The sequence below is a fragment of the Gobius niger genome, assembly GCF_951799975.1.
Source record: "Gobius niger genome assembly, chromosome: 14".
NCBI classification, from domain to species: domain Eukaryota; kingdom Metazoa; phylum Chordata; class Actinopteri; order Gobiiformes; family Gobiidae; genus Gobius; species Gobius niger.
Genome location: NC_136865.1, coordinates 6658789 through 6672920, shown reverse-complemented (window position 1 = coordinate 6672920; position 14132 = coordinate 6658789). Strand labels below are relative to the sequence as shown.

The 14132-nt window shown below is 42.8% G+C and overlaps 1 protein-coding gene across 1 annotated transcript in view; it reads right to left on the bottom strand.

The window, feature by feature from the left end:
* The window catches only part of thsd7aa (thrombospondin, type I, domain containing 7Aa), a 213304-nt gene that overhangs the window by 189223 nt on the left and 9949 nt on the right, over window positions 1–14132 (bottom strand). The window lies entirely within an intron of this gene.

The following is a 14132-nucleotide window of genomic DNA, read 5'->3' as shown; positions in this document are numbered from 1 at the left end:
GGCTGCTACTAGCCTAGCCACACTGCCTGGAATCACAACAAACGTTGCCAAGCAACGCGCACATTTTTGGGAACTATTTGTCACGGAAATCATTAAATAAACCTTTCAGCCTTCATAAAAGTGTATGAAGTTTATTTTGTGTGTGTTCAGTTGGCAAATGGCCGTATAATAAGCGGGATAATGTATAGAACGCTGGTCATTATCGGGAAAATAAGTACCTCCATGGCGAAACAAACCGGTTCGACTTGTCTGTACTTATTTTCCCGAAAATGACCAGCGTTCTATACATTATCCTGCATCATATTATTGCAAAGATTATCAAAAGGTTGTCATCGGGACCAGTTTAATTGAATTTCACCTCTCATCCAAGCTTAAACACACACATGACATGATTTTATTCAAGACAGTCAAACGGTGACATACAAAGTTGAAATTAAACACTTTAGTTTAACAGCCCCAGCTTATTTCAAGCTCTCACAAACCCTTTCGCATGTCATGTGTATATACTTGAAATATACAGAAACGTACAGGAGCTTTGAGGTCTTTCATGATTCTATTCCTGTCAAGTTTTACTATCCAACCACCACCTATCTTTTCCCTATGACAAGTCGTCCTGACGTGATTATCGTTGGCCGACTTCCACACTGCGCAGACCGGCTCATGCGTGGCCCGCCCGTCCTGGTGGCTCGTGGGTAATGGTGCGCCGGAGACGGAATGAGTACCCTGGGGGAGAACGGCTCAGTGGCTGCGCAAAGTATAACGAATTGACCCCCTTCCATATTCTGTAACTCGCTTCCGCACCACGTATAAAGGAAAATACTAACAACCGCCACTTTCTTTCTAACTTTCTACTGCCAGCATCGCTTTTAAAAGCCACAAAGCTAGGCTAACTCATCCACTATTGAAGAAATATAGAAAGTGTTTTTACTCCAAGTCCATTCTGCACATTCTAGGTCATGGATTCATTTGGGTCAGACCACTCCTCGCAAAGCTCTACTACGGGCAAAAAATAGAACGAGGCAAGTGAACCGACTGGCCATAAGAAAAGAAAACACCTTTGCGGTGTGATCGGATTTTTTGGAGATATACGAGATTTGGCTAGAGGTATAACTAACGATGCGCTAAAATCTCTGTCCAGTTCAGTTTTGGGGAGACTATTATCAAGTGTGACTCCTTTGTGGCTCCACGTTAGCCCAAACTTCCCCCTAAGTGCTCCGATTTCGACGTTCTCACATTGGATATGGAAAATCTGATAAGTGCAATAACTGCTCATGCAAAAAAATGTAGCACTTAACCTTAGCAGCCAGAATGCAGCCCCTTCGCAACAGTTTGTGTGGAAATGGGTGTGAACTCTCGTTTAGCTGTGCGCTAATACATTTAGAGCAAAAATACTGTTAAAACGGTGCACGAGATACAGTCACATACCAGAATAGCATCTCGACTTTTCCCAAAATGAAAGCTGCTAGATATGCTTTGTAGTAAGGGTAATTTGAGTGCTGAAATGCTCTTTTTTGAGGAGAGGAAATGGATAATGATGCTGTACTGAAACAGCAACATATTTCTCATTGTCATCCATCACTTTAAATTACCACGGCATCCTAATATATAATGTATACCATGGCTAGCAAGCACGACACGTTACATGTCATGTCCAACGGGGACGCAACAACTAACCCTTCATCACCCACTATTCCTGTTTCACACATGTATCATCATTCATAATGCACATGCACACGTGCTAGCAACATTATTGACACTGATGGCACAAGCGCAGATGCAGCTTACATACCAAATGAAGTATGTTCCCTGTAGCAAAACTTACAAGACAGTGCAGAGACTTTTAATGGGACTATTTGCAAACAACACTCATCACAGATACTTCTCTGAACATTGCACGCTACTTTATTAGTATTTGACCATAATTTTGCCCAAAATGGAGAATCAAAAACAAACACAGGATGTGACAATACACAAGACTGAGTTCATGAGACTGATGAGAAATGAGATGATAAAAAAAACAAAGACATATTTCCTTTCGCTGACCATTGTAACTAACATGGAAACAAATGATCTCATACACATTGGTGGGTTACTGTTAACTAAATATTCCTTTAAGCACCTTTAAAGGAACAGGCCACCGTTTTTACATACTGAAATATGTTCTTACCTGAGCTTAGACGAGTTGATGCGTACCTGTCTGGTCTTTGTGCGCGCCCTCAGTCACGTACAATGACCAAAGATGTTGCTAGCATTTATCCTCTCCCAATGTATTCCTATAGCTCCAAACGGGGGTGAAGTTAGAAGCTACCAAGCTCTTCCACGGGCACAAAGACCAGACAGGTACGCATCAACTCGTCTAAGCTCAGGTAAGAACATATCTCAGTATGGAAAAACGGTGGATTATTCCTTTAGGCAGTCTACAGTAAGTATATTGGATGGATCCTGGTTAAAGAAAAAAAATCCACACTACAACTCTCCGTAGAGACAAAAGACCTTGAATCATTTTGATCTCACGAGATCTTGCGGCACGAGGTTTCGCCCCATTCCTACCTGCTACAATTTCATCCCTTCATCGCCAGTCTAGTCCTCATTGGCAAATCTATTTTACACTCTCTTCATATTTTTTTTATACCTTGCAGGCAGTTAATAAGTATATAAAAAATGTCTGACAATTAGCCCTGTGACTCGTCAGGTTGGCTGTCCATGTGGAGATACTGGACTTTTCCTCCCAACACGTGCTCCCTTTAAAGTCATCTGGTAAATATATCATCATTTAGCTACTGTCAAGTTAACTTTTCTTTTTATGCGAACATCAGCGTAAAAAGCGTCATTAAAGTTCTATTGCCCTTTCACACCCGGTTTCTTTAAATGTCAGTCTCACCTGTCTTGTAGCTGTGACGGCTGACAGCTTGTCGTGATGCAGCGCCCGTGTGCCGCAGCTTCATTAATATCACTGTGACTTGTAATGCTTTTCCAAATGACCCGCAGCAAATTAGCCATCAATCATTTTCCACACACCTCGGCTCGTACTGGCAGGTATATTTCACACCATGCTACTTGCCAGGGCAATAGGTGACGTCAGCTCCACCTGCTTGATACAGCCAGTAGTTCCTTTTCATGGTGTCTTATTTTGTCATTTACGCACATTCTGATGTGACAAGTTGCGATAGGAAGGACATTTGGAGCGAAAAATCTGCCAAATCACAAAGGGCTCTGTGCACGGAATGCTTTGGCTCACTTTCCTGGGTAAAATCTACTTCCTGTCCACATTTGTAGCGTAAATTAAAATGAAATAAGATTCAAAAAACAAAACCTAAACAAACTTCAAGTTGAGTGTGTTTGATGAAGATTATTTCGGTTTTGCTATTTTAACATTTGTTAGTGTCAAATTAACGTTAGCTTTTAGCTTCAGTGCTAAAACAGCTATAGCTACAAACACAGATGTGTCCTCTTGTGAAGTATTTACATCCTGCATAGAGTTTTCAATGCGTATTTGCTTATCCAAAAGCAGCATATTTTTAGATTTATTGATTCCAACATTTACACGGCTAACTGTCCAAAGGAATAAACCACAGATAGTAAATAGTCATTAAAGAGACTATACTGGGTTTAAAAATGTTAAAACTAATTATTTAATTATTTAATATTCATTCTCCTCCCCCTGCATGCTCCAGCAATGTCCTAATGCAGGGGTAGGCAAGTTTGTGTCATGGAGGGCCGATTTTCTTCACTGCCAATACACCAAGGGCCGAAACTCGTTATTGTAGCCCAAAGTAAAGCACCTTATTTTCTACAAATATAAGTTTTGCACAAAATATATGACATAATGGGGTGTTTTGCTGGGAAACGTGAAAATATTGATATTTGGTCTCTGATTTATGAATACATGTTTCTTCAAAATTCTCTTGGGGGCCAAAGGTTTTATGCTGGAGGGCCGAATTTGGCCCTTGGGCCTGACGTTGCCTACCCCTGTCCGAATGTGTAGAATGAGCTCAGACCTGTTCACCACAACTGCCTCTAAAATCCTGCACTGTCACTCAAAAAGTTGTTAATTCGGGTTCGAAGTGCCGTCATGCACGAGCTTAATATAGAAGCTGCAGTTACGCACAAGACCTGAGGTGGCAGTAGTGAGCATAAAATGAACAACTTGCATCTAGCCCCTTTAACCTAAGTTCATATTGGTATGTAACACTGCAGAACATTGAAGGTCATTATTGCAGTAAAACCCTGAACAACAAGAATATTTCGGCGGTAATCAAAATAAAGCCTTAAGAAGGGCTCCTATTTATACCGTATTTATACCTAATATTTACACAGGAGTCAATGCAAAGCAGCAGTATATCCATGGTCATTTCCTGATCCTGCGAAGTTACAAGTGAGGTCTGAGAAACGAGCTTGCTCGCTGTAAAGATGAATGTTTTTGACATTTATCATAGAACGATAGCTGTAAAATTTAACAATATAACGTTCCTTGTAGGTCCATGAACGCCAAAACCAAATGCCAATCGACAAAGTGCAGTTCATTTTTAGCACACGGAAGCTAAATTTGTCAGCAGTAACCGTTGGGAGTAAGCAAGATCCGTGAATGATTATCTATAATGGAAGTGTCCGTCAATGTCCGAGCGGTCTTCTAATGGGAGCGGAATGGTTTGTCTTTAGCCTCGTGTCGTCCCCCTTATGGCGGCCGTATCAGTAATTGAATCTACACCGTTTGCGAATTACAAGTCGATAAACCAAGGTCGCTGCATCGGTGCCGTTAAAAGTTGATGATGGAAGTCCCTGACCGCCCTGACCACCGGGTTCACGCTGTCGACCATAATATATACCCAGATATGCTCCGCACACAGGCCAGGCTACCACAGAAAATAGAACGAGATCGTAGATAGTGCACAGTAAACTTTCTCGCGGGTGAATATGAAGCTGCTTATGGATTTACAAGAGACGAGGAGGTGAAATGATGCTTTCACACCTACAGCCGTGATGCTGTCAGTAAACAGACTTTTACTGTCCAAAAACACAGACTGAATGCAGGCCATCTCTGCTGGGCTTTTTTTCTCCCCGTCACCTGTGGCTCGTGGTGGAGGATTGTGCAGTAAAGGTCATTGTAATGTCAGTAGATTATGGAAAAATTACACAACGCTGGAGCTGTGAGATCTTTCCATGGGACCTAGTTTAGAAAATGATTGTTTACAGACCCCCAAAACTTCAGCTTCAGATGGATAATACATTGGAATTGATAAATAGTTCTGTGTCGAGCCCTGACCTTGACTTCGTGCGAGAAATGTTTTCAATACACATTTTTTTGCCCCGCATTTGCCCTTTCATTCATGCGGCAAACAGTCCGAAGCCTTTCCCCCCCCTCCTCTTCTAAACACTTATTAAAGGGGAAGTGTGCCGAGTTCTCATAGCGAGAGTGTGGTCTTGTTTTGACTCCAGCGCTCCTCCTAAGGGCCTCATTAGGAAGCGAGCGCACACAAGAACTCTGGTTGGTGACTTCCAGCCTGTCTCCAGCACTGATGAATAATACAGTGATGAATGCGGTTAAGTGCGGGCTATTTAAGGAAGTTTTCATGCTGTTTGCCAGCAGTGGGGCAGAACAGTGCACATCCGCCATTTCGTATTTATGCCCGCAGTCTGTCAGTCGGAGTCGCGGGGTAGAAAGGAGAAGACAGCCGCTGGGAGATTGGATAAACAAGTAGGTAGTGAGAGCTGCAGTGCTGTTAAAAGTAGGAACAGGTGTGTCATACTGTTGTGTGTAAGTCATCTGGCAGGTTTAAAGCCGCATTTCTCGATTTACGCCGGTTCCAAATCATGAAAGGAGCAGGCGGAGGAATTTGTCAGCCGTGGCCCTGAATCTTTTCTCGCCCATAAAACTTAAATGTTAAATATTATACAATCGAGTAGGACTGCAGAGTATATTGCAAAACGTTGCTGCAATATTAGTATCTCAAGAAGCCACATTGTGATAATCTATCCATCCATCCATCCATCCATCCATAGGGCTCCTCCTGCAGGTGGTGGGTCCACAGAAGGACGGCCTCACGAATAACCGGGCCTGTTGGTCTCTCATAAGGAACCGCTCTTTGTCTGACCCGTCACTTAGGACCTGTTTGCCATGGGAGACCCTACCAGGGGCACGAAGCCCCCGACAAAAGCTCCAAAGATCATTCGGGTGCTCAAACCCCTCCACCACGTTAAGGTGGCTGTTCCAGGAGGGGAGTGTGTGACAATCTAACTCAACCTAAAACAAAATGGTGCTTATAAAAGTTCAAAAGTCAAATTTTTGTTATAATTTTCCTCATGTAGTTCCCTTTTCACCTTACTTTGGTGCTGATTTTGTGTTTTTGAAGTCATTTTCCACTCAATTTGCTGATTTGTGTTTAAATTGACAGGAACATACCGCCAAGTAAAATGTTGCAATCATTTTCACAATATTGCACACCCTATCGCATACGTCAAAGTTTTGTTCCGGTATTGTACATCCCTACTATGGACTTGCATGACGGAAAGTTCAATTATATCATGAAGCTTAGCCATCTTAGCCTGTCGCAGTCGCACAAACGGCACAAGACCCTTCGCACACTACTGGGACTTGACCTGTGAGCGACTACTGTAATTAAACACTCACACTAGCGACAAGGGTTTTGAAGAATTTAGAGAGAGTCGAGTGGAAAACAGTGTCATAAAGAATCAAATTTCAGTGTGTCTACACCAGTGTGCAGTGACCTGGTTGTTTCCGGTTCATCCACAGTTCATTGAGTGGTTTGGCGTTGGGGAGAAGCTGAGCCTATCAGAGAGCGGGCTGTCACTTGTCTCCGGGCAAAAAGACGTCTTGAAAGTTTTTATTGTTCTATATGCTGATGGGATATGACTGTTACTGAGCTCCAAATGATTCTTTTAACAATATTTGTTGATGCAAATAGCCAAATCACAAGACTCACCAAGGTCTTCCATCTGAGAATTGTTAGAATTTGCCAACATTTTTTAGTGCTGTTTTAGCTTTGTCTTGGTTTCAAACATAACACTTGGTCTGATGGACAAATTGGTGAAATTTTACTTTTTGGTGAAATTTTATGGAACCAACTATCTTGAATTTGAAAAAAAAAAAAAAAAATCATATTGTGCAGCCCTATTATGTGCCGTGTTTCTTCGAACATAATTTACAAATTCTTAACAATAGTCGCCGACTAGTAACAGTGTTAGTGGTAGACAAATAAGCAGCGACATAATTAGCAGTAGAATACAGCAGCATGCAGTACATGCAGCGTATATGGTATTAGTACAGAAAGCAGAAGCAGTAACAGAAGAGGTTCTAGTGTAAGCAACAATCGCAGTATGAAGCTGTAGTAGCAGTTGAAGTATTAGTAGCAGCAGCAGCAGCGGAAGAAATACTCGACAATGGGGCAAAGCGCTAAAAAAGTCATGCTGCAAATTTTTAAAAAGCTAATAAAATTCTAAAATGAAAAAGACACACATGCAAGCAGCTCAGTTGAAGTTCAATGTGATGATACAATGTCTATTAGTGACCTTACATCCAATATGTAAAGTCTGTTTTTTTTGACACTTCACATCTAATACCGTATTACTCATCAAAACATGAATATAAACTAGCACTACCGCTAATTATTTGCCGTCACTTTTACTATGCCCTGTAAACCCCCTGTGTAAGTCAGTGGGGCATTCATCTTACTACTTCTTAAGTCATTTGTAGGTGAGTGCTAATCAAGAGTAGCGTGGGAAAGTCACGGCAGGTTCAGGCAAAGCTCTTTAGGCTTAGCTTATGGCCCAATCCGCTGCACGTTTCCTCCGGGCTAATCGCTAACCGCAAGCTAGGCCCGGTCCGCCAGCAGGGAAAGCCGGGAGTTTATCTAGGAAAGAGGAAGACTCGGCTAATCTCTGTAATGGGGTTAGCGGGCTCGCCGTATTGTTCTGGACCACACATTGCTCCTTGTTTGTACCTTGGCAGTGGGTCGCCGTTCGCTTTTGGCCAAGGCTAACCGCAGATGCTACGCTTTTATCTTCCCCTTCTTAGCATAATGAGGCCCGCCGCTAGTTTGGGGGCGCCTGTTGTAGCGGGACCGACGGTGTTTTGATGAATTTGGAGCAGGGGGAACAAGGAGGTAATGGGAGGGAAATTGGGTCTCAGAAGTGGGAAAGTGTGAAGTGAGGCAGTATTTAGCACGGTCTAAATAGAGCAGTTAGGAATATGTTAGCGCAGTGAGCAAAGGATTTCACTAATATGAGAAGGTAGTCACTTCGCCTACAGCTGCTGACTCCTCTTCTACCTGCTCCAGTTACAATTTGCAGCTGGTTGTGGAAGGGTGTGTGGTGTTAATAAAACAATAAGAAGGTTAGCTCTGGCGAGGCGGAATGATTAAAGAACACATAAAGGGAAAAGCGCCTTTTTCTCAAGTAAAAACAAACATCACCTGGTTTTAGCTTGAGAGCTTGCAGTCTGTTTTCTAGATATTAAGTAAGGCTGGACGATTTCAAATGTAGCTATAACAATTAGCAATTATATTTGCAATTTACATTTTAAAATCAAGATTCAGATCCCTGTGCACACTTTAAACATGTCCAGGAGCTTCAACTTTTGAAAAAGACTTAAATATGCTAAAATATATCTGCTTTACTAAGGTAAGAGTGGTCTAACTACAGGTTATGAAAGTTTTATACATAACAAAGCCCCAAGGATTTTGTTATTTACCAAAGCTATTATGTTGTCTCCATTAACTGATTTCAGTCTTTGAGGTTAGCGAGTTGCAAACATTCAATTTGCAACCTCAATTTGACTGTGATAACTATTAAATATACCTTCCCAGTTCATTCCGGCCTTGGTAAGTTCCACACAATGAATACTGCATTTCTAAGAATGTTTATCTGAGCTCACAGTGACCAATCGTTCACTGCTGCTAGCTGCGCCCAGGGCTGGCTAAGTACCTCCATCTGTCCAGCCTTACCACGGGTCAGCGCTTCACCTCTGCACTGTAATGTCCAGGCGAGCTACGGGAGGCCATACATCACCATTTCGAAGACGTCTTATTTAATAACTGTATTTACTTGATTGCACTTGACAAGTACATTAAGGCTCACAACAAATAGCTAGTGGTGGGTTGATACACAGTGTGAACAAGAAATTCCTTACCCAGAAAACTGCATAGAAAACTCAGAATGAAATCACCATATCACATATTATGCATAATTGAGCCTTAAAAAACATTATTTTCAGTACCTCAGCCATCATATTTTGCATTTTAAAGGTGCATTATGCAACTTTTCATGAGGAAAAAAAAAGTTTACATTTGTGCGTATTTGACCTTGTATTTGACCCAGCGGCCGCATGACTGGTCAGCAAAACGCCTTTAATTTCCATCACTATGGTCTCTAGGATTCTCCAGGGTCAAGTGTTTGGAAGGTTTTCACTGCTGACAGCGCCCCTCACCAGAAAACCTACAAAACAATTTATACTGGAACATAGTAGAGGCCACCATGATCGAAAGTAAAGGCTCAATGCTGACCACTTACACAGCCGCTAGGTCACTGCAAGGTCAAATACGCACACATGTCTTTTTATTTTTTCCTCACCTAAAAAGTTGCATAATGCACCTTTAAAAACATTGAAATATATATAAAGAAAAGACAATAAGGAGTGTGCGACTGGGCTGGTCAGAGCACCCTCAGCAGGCATTTGTAGGTCACATTTAAAACAGTGAAAACAAGCTTTCAGGTCCTGCTAACTGCAGCAAGCAAATCAATAGCACCGTGATGAACGCTTTCTTTAGTGCAGAACGGGTACAGAGATGGATTATCGGCTTTAAAAATGGGGACAACCATTTTGTATTCCCTCAACTATGACGTAAAATCTGTGAAATACACAACCAAACTTCTGCTCCACAAATGTTATGGTTACATGGTTAAAAGTTTTTGCTAACATTCCCTGTACCCCTAAGCCACTTGTACAAACACTGCACTACCTCTGCTTATCAGTGACTGGACAAGGCAGTGGACTACTCCCCCTCTTGGATCGAACTGTCCCCACTCCGGCGTAATTACTCAGGCCGTGTCAGCAGCCTGGAAGGTGGGGTGTTGACGCTCCTCTCAGGGCACACTCTTTCCCCCCGGGTGCAGCGAGCCTCTGAATGGGTGGTTCTGTCGCCTGAGTGCCGAATAAAAGAAACAGCGTGGAAAAAAAGCGGAGAGGCGTCTGCGCGACAAATTGCAATGTCATCCAGCTTTTGTACGGACTCTGAACGGGATCATTATGCATTCCTGTCAAGTGCCGGAGTAATACGGCGAATAATGGGACCAAGGGAGTGCGAGTTGTTTGGCAGATTTTTGAACCAGATCCAAAACTGTTTTATAGTTTGCGATTCAAGAGACAGTTCAGCAATATTTTAGCCATTTGCGTCTTTCAGGGAGGGTATGACTGAACCTTTGCTGGTTTTAAAGAGGCATTACAACCACAACTCAACCTGCTCCTTAAATTGAGTGCCTATTATGCTTAGATTCACCCAGTAACCAAGGATACCCATTAACTGCGAGCTCGACAAGCAGCGAGCAGACATCCACTTTAGTCCGGGTCGCTAATTAGTTAATGACAATCTCAGCTGTTAAAGTGGAAAGCGCTTGGCATGTACAATAGGCCACTGATCATTATTTTTTTTACGTGAATAGGTAGTAAAAGCAAACGAGAAAGCCAAGGAGAAGCAGATGCAAAAGTCAATTCTGGGTAATTTTCTAAAACGCGGACACCATTTCTATCGGCAATTCTTGACAATACAATTTTGCGAAGTGCTTTGTAATGTCAAGATTTGGTCCGGGTTCCGAGGACGACTGGAACCCCGCAATGAGTTTGAGATCGAGTGTTGTAAATTGAACGTTACCAGAAAAATACTAGCAAACGTTGTGAACAGAAAGACATTAGCTAAAAACAATAACACAACTATGTTACTCTAATGACCAGTAGGGATGCATCGATCCGATACTGATATCGGATATATCTCAGGTATCGGCTACAAATATCCGACACTAAACCACTGCTTTACATCCGAGGGAATATGGGCAAGCGCTCATTTTGATGCCCAAAACTTGGAGAATTAATTTGCTGAGTCAGCTTTAACCTCCACAAACGTATTTCCGATCATCGCTCAAAATGCCGCAGCTAGCAACAGTATGCTAATGCTGGCGGCAACTGGACTGGCCAAGTGTTTGTATTTTGGTTTATGAAATGCTGTTAAAGAATAACCAATATTATATTTGTAATGCCCAGGTTATAAGGATCTGATCACTTTATATGAGTTAATGTAACCTCATAGCCTGTCATATTTTCATTAGTTTATTAATAGATAGAATTAATCATTGATCTGTAACATCTCATTTGCAAGAAAAGATACGACTTTATTGATCCACTTTCAAGAAAGTCTCTTCGTCTCAGATAATATCAGATCTTCAAGTATCGATATCAGGAGTAAACAAGCTGGATTGGTGCATCTTATTCTACTAGTAGCTATATCCCCAAGTATTTTATATTGGTCCAATGCACCAGGAATTCCATCTTCTTCTTGCTTTCGCCAACACAATCGCAAGCTCTGTTGACTTCTAACCTAATACATGAAAAATTATGCAAACAACAAATTTCTCCGTCACTTGTGGGTTAAGCGAATTAAAATCTTTGTTTTGATTTTGCGTTCAAAGGAGCCAATAATGAGCGAACAGCCTGCTTGTGTTTATTTAGACGCTTGTGTGCTTCACCTGGGGCGTCCTGCGAGGCACAGCACGACTGTACAGCTGCAAGTACCTCCTTCAAATCCTCTGCCAGCAACCACAAAAGTGGAAATGCTGTGGTGCCACTTGTGTTGCACAGGCCGGTCTGTTTCAACTTCAGCTTCGAAGCGCTGTGAGCAGTGGAGATGAGTCTATTTTTGGCTATTATACAATTCAATTCATTTATTCTACTCTACTATACTATTCATTTATTTTTGTTTATTCGCACGTGATGAAGCGCCAGGTTGGCAGTCGATACGGCAAACTATTTGGGGAAGCACCATCTCTGAAGAGTCAGTAGGTCGGGATGATTGATTCACGGTACAGCATGAGTCATTGTATTGTCAGGCGAAGCATCATACTGAGATCACCAGAACACAAAATGGGAAACACACCACAATAGATACACCGCATACTCAAGTAGTAACTCAAAGACGACCATAAAGTGGATAATGAAATGTTTAGGTGTAAAGCATTTTAGCACAGTCCTGGGTCAAGAATTGTCTTTCTTTACGTTAACTTCTTAAAATGCACTTCTGCTGTCCACCAAATATGGTCTAAACTGCATTGTTTGCTGGTATTAGTTCTGCTGATCATCTTTCACCCCTCTCTCAAAGGTAAAGCGGGGCTCCACACTAACATATTGGGCTACGTTTTCCTTTAGGTGCAGCAGAACATCATCTAGCACATCTCTTTAGAAGTGTATTTTGACAAAAGCCTTTTTTTGAATTTGAAATATGTCACAGCTCGAGGAAAGGAGTGCAGAGCAGTAAAAATCTTCAAACACCTGAAAAGAGATTTTTTATTTGTTGACTAATCCGAGTGAGCTGTGCATGTGCCTAAGCTATGTGCGTCAGAGTGCATGCTGAGCGCACTGGCACTGAACCCGGAGCATTTTATTGATGTAGAGATCTTAAAAGGCTAATTTAAGTGAATTACGCATTGTGCTGCTGCCGTGAACCGCCCCTATCGGTTCTTCAGTGTCAAGAGGTGACCTGCGAGGTGCCCAAGAAAAAATCTGTATGTGCGACTAAAATCTAGAGCTGGACGTGTTCAAAAGGTGCAACTTATATCAGAAATGTAATTGTAATACTTGGCAGAAAATGTCGGTGCTTTTTCCCCAAATTGCAGCTTTAAAGACAGTATTTTAGCCACGACTGGGTCATCACTAAATAATTTTAATCTCCCCAACGTTAGCAACTAAAAGCCGGTAAGCTTCTTAAATCTAACCGTGTAAACTGGTTGAATTAAGCCTTTGACACTTGATCTGGAGAATCTGCCACCTCTCCCCCCCCCCCACACACTGCGTTTACTGCTGACACTCCTCCGGACCCCACTCAGCTTTGGGGGTCAAAGGCCATCCCCCGAGAGCGGCTGATGGTGCGCCTGCTGGGGGGAGTGGTGGTGGCCGGGAGGAGAAGGTGGGGGGGGGTTATTCTTTGGGGACTCCGGAGAGGAACAAAGAGGTCGGCCATGTGGCTCGGGCTGAGGCTTCTCCAGTCTTTTGTGCGGCGCATGGGCACATCTGCACCGGCGGGCGAGCTTTGTTGTTGTTGTTTTGCCTCGGACGTGTGCGGGTTAACCGGCCTCAAACTGCCCCCCCCCCGTCCATTTCACTCGGGCCACGCGGGGAGAGGGTAGAGGGACTGCCCCGCTCATTAACTTGGGAACTTTTTACGCGCTATTGTCCCTCTCTCTGAGTGCGTTTGTGACTGTTGCTCGCAGGAAATGCCCAGCCCACATGGGGGATGTTAAAGGATACAGATAGAAGCCGACGTGTGCGTCAGGGGAGCGCGGGGTGCACAGCGGGGCTTGCCATATTGTATAGGTCATCCAACTACCAGCATTATTTCTCCTGGGAAAAATGTCATCTGTAATATCATTGATGTCGCACACAAGGTTAGTTGTGAACAATAGTAACCAAAGACTTTATACGGAAACATGTATTTATCTCGCTCAATTGCACATTCTGTCAACATCTCTTTTGCCCAAAACAATTGTAACTAGACAAAGAATTTGAAACTTTGGCTCACTTCCAAGCAGCAACTTTCCTCTCTCTTGGTACAGTTGCCGTTTTCTGCATTTTCCACATTGTTTCATTGGATAATTTTGAGCATCTGGCGGGGCTTTTGTGCGGCTCAGTGGATTTTTCTTTTTCTTTTTTACTGCAGAGAGTCCACACTAGCCATGAACGACTCATAGCAAGCTAATGAGCTGAAGACATTTAGCTCTATCCTACTATTGTTCTGTTATATTTGTCTGCTAAGCTCTTCCCAAAAGATGGTTAAAGACTCTTGTGGAGCGGAGGGAGCTGCGCAGGAGGAAGAGGAAGGAGATGGTGGGAGAGCTGACCAGTGTGGGACACCACG